Source organism: Gavialis gangeticus, unplaced genomic scaffold (assembly GCF_001723915.1).
Source record: "Gavialis gangeticus isolate Ggan-Ray unplaced genomic scaffold, GavGan_comp1, whole genome shotgun sequence".
In the NCBI taxonomy this organism is placed as follows: Eukaryota; Metazoa; Chordata; order Crocodylia; family Gavialidae; genus Gavialis; species Gavialis gangeticus.
In genome coordinates this window covers 180,161,612-180,164,921 of record NW_017729024.1, presented here as the reverse complement: position 1 = coordinate 180,164,921, position 3,310 = coordinate 180,161,612, and the positions used below count along the sequence as shown (strand labels likewise).

The 3,310-nt window shown below is 43.8% G+C and overlaps 1 protein-coding gene across 1 annotated transcript in view; it reads left to right on the top strand.

The window, feature by feature from the left end:
* Positions 1–3,310, top strand: part of MYO5B (myosin VB) — a 98,547-nt gene that overhangs the window by 23,708 nt on the left and 71,529 nt on the right. The gene's annotated exons all lie outside the window — the stretch shown is intronic.

Genomic DNA, 3,310 nt, shown 5'->3' with positions numbered 1-3,310 from the left:
GGGGGGGGGGAACTACAGCGAATTTGGGGGTGGCTGTAGCCCACTCCATAGCCCCCGTCTCCCAGCACCACCCACCCTGAACGCAGCCCCAGTTCAACCCGTCCTGCTAGGAAGAGTCCAGCACTGACCTCAGCCCCAGCCCATAGCAGCAGCCCACCATCCTGCACATGGATCTGGGGTGGCACGTGTCCCCCATGTCTCCCCCAGGGGTGCACACAGCAGCAGGAGCCACCTCCTTCCCAGTGCCCCCCAGATGAGCCTCTTGCAGCTCAGTCCTGTTCCCTACCCTGCCTCGGCTAGGCAGTGCCTGTGCCTGTCCCTGCCCCTGCTCCTCTCTCTCCCTCACTGCAGGGCCCTGAATCTCACCCCCATGCCCCTTTTCTTCACTGCCCTGCCCCTTCCCCCCCAACAGACTTACCAGCTGGATACTGTTTTCCAAGCTGCCAGGCTGCATACTGGCAATCAGCTCTGTATCAGCCAGTGTGGCTCATTAATAATTGGCCATCAGTATCAGCCCAAAATATCTTTATCGGTGCACCCCTAGCAGAGAGTACAAAAGTGAGGAAATTGATATTTTATCCAACAGCATCTGGACAAGCCCCATTCTTATAAAATACTACTACTGTTAGTACATGGTTTGAGACTCATCAAACAGAGGTATGCACCCTAGGGTGCTTGGTTAATCTATCTTGGCAGGTAAAAACCTGAATTAACTCTGACAGGATGAAAAAGTCGATGGTTTAAATCAGTCAAAGAATTTAGATCACCTGTCTATCTATATTGTAGATATCGCAGGTACTTATGGCCACTTCACCTGTGACACCTGTGTTGTCCAGTCATAAGTATATTAATGGACACCTAGCCCATGTGAAGAAGGGTGTTGACTCTGCTTTAGAGATGAGGAGCGAGGTCATGGGCAGATCATTGCATACTCCTGTGCAAGTTGTACCGGTTCTGTAACTTGGTGTAAATTATGGTATCCACAGATGGGCAGTTTAGGATAACTGAGACTAGGCTGCTGTTACAGTACCTCACAATTAGCTGGCATGGATCCAGTGAACAGCTTATTTTCCTGGAGGAAGAAGCTACCCTGGAAACTGCTATGGGCAGACACCACCTATGCTGATATAACTTGTCTGGGAAGGGTTATTACCCCTGAAAGAATCAGGGTAATCTGCACCAGCTTGGGTGAATTGTCCCAGTTGAGCAGGTTGTGTTGTTTGTCTGCTATGGTCTTAGACCAGTGGAACGATGTCACCATAGTGCCTGTCCAGGGCCTGAGGCACAGGGACGGGAATTCAGCTTGTTCCCCCAGCTTAAGAACTAGCAGCCTCTTCATCTTTCATCTCTAGAGCATGGTGTTGAGGCCAGTCAGGCACCACCCATCCTCCACCCAGCTCATGGTTCACCTTGAACATGCATTTCCCTGAGATACCATGGGAGGACATAAAAAGTTAGTTTTGGAGTTATTGAGAACTATCAGAATAAAAAAGCAGAATTTTCACCACATCCATGAGCTGTTTTAAATGTCATCTCATCAAACTCCCTGCAAAGGACTCCAGTCCTGCCTCTGGCAAAATAAGCAAAAAGGAGAAAAGCTCTTTACTTAGTTCCCTATAATCAAGGTGTAACTGAGATATTTGAAGGGACAAATACCCAGAGATCTGTCAGGTCTTCTAGAACCCAAAAGTGCTGTTACCATGGGGTGCATTAATTTCTTTGCTGACTGTAAAGTCCCTGACAAAAGAGTTCATTCTCTCTAAATATATACATCACTCTGCTGTCCATTCGTGTTGCAGAATTTAAAATAAAAAAAATTGTTTTTTTTTTATTCTGTTTGCCACCCTCTTCCAGATAAGCCATTCATAAATTGATTTTACAGTTCATTGATTTCCATGCCATTGCTTATCCCACCGCAGGGAAAATTGACCCTGCAATGATTGTTGCATGTGCTGTAATTAATCCAAAATACCATTGATCCCATTTACTAACCTGTGGGAAATTTTAACTGTGAATTCAGTTTTGGTATCTGAAACCAGCAAGTGAAAAGGCAGCCTGCGTTTCAGAAGGCACTTTTTTTTTACAGCACTGTCTGTTGGTAGTGGCAGGGTTATTGCACGCAGGAGGCTATAATGTTATGTGTGGTGTTGTTCATATGGGTCAGCACTTTCAATGTGGATGCCTAAGGCCAGGTGCCTCAGTGCATCTGAAACTGTAAGAAAATGACTTGATTTTTCAGAGGTGCCAAATGCCCTTCATTTCTTTTGTGTTTAATGTTCAGAACATTTATTTGCATGCAGATTTAGGTATCTGACTTTTTTAGGAATGAAAGGGAGCACTCGCAAGGAAGGAGGGACATAACAGCCCTAGAACGCAGGCTTGTGTCCTGAACAGGCTGTTAGAGAAATTCCTATTCTTCATTCTCAGTATTGAAGTCTTAGCATGGGGGCCTTTACCAGCTGTAAGGCAGTAACTGCAAAACAAGGGCACGGTGAGCCTTTTTTCCTCCCACATTGTTGTGCAGAATTTATGAGCTGCTTTACAGAATGAATCCTTTTCCCATATTTTGGGCCTTATCATAATTGCTATTTAAAAGTCAGAAATACCGATCACTAATTGCTTAAGGGGAGATGGCCATTTGTCCTAATTGGAACAGAAAAGAGCTCTGCTTTCATGAATACCAGCAGCAAAACTGTTGACAGTGTTGATTTTTTTAATAGCAGCCTGAGTGTTTTTTCTTGCCCCAACTCTGAGGCCTCTTGACTCTGATAGGTGGCGGTGACTTTTCAAAATTATAGTGACACATGCCATAAAAAAATTGTGCCTGTAACAGTACAGAGAGCAGCTAAGTAGAATAAATACTGCATGCTACCACATGCACCATTCAACAACAGCAGCTCTATCCGATATGCCAAGATGTTAAGGTTAATTTGTAGTTTCATAATTCAGAATTAATTTTACTGACTCTTAATGCATGCATTACATATCTATTCCATTTATTTTTTTTTAAGCGGGAAATCCATGTGCCACTTGACAGATGCAGTAATAGTCAACTAAACTGGCATCAATAATGGCTAATTCTCTTCAGTCATATGTTGTTTTTAGCTTGAATAAAATTATCCCCTACCTTGTAATTGCATATAGTTTATCAGCTGGGACCCACCCATTTGGTTCTGACAAATAATCTCTCTTTGTGAATATAGACAAAGCTAATAAAAGCAGACAAGGAAGCTAATTTATACATATGTTGACCCAGGCCTATTGTATGCAAAAAAGGAACATAGGTCTAATGATTGAAGCTAATAGCTAA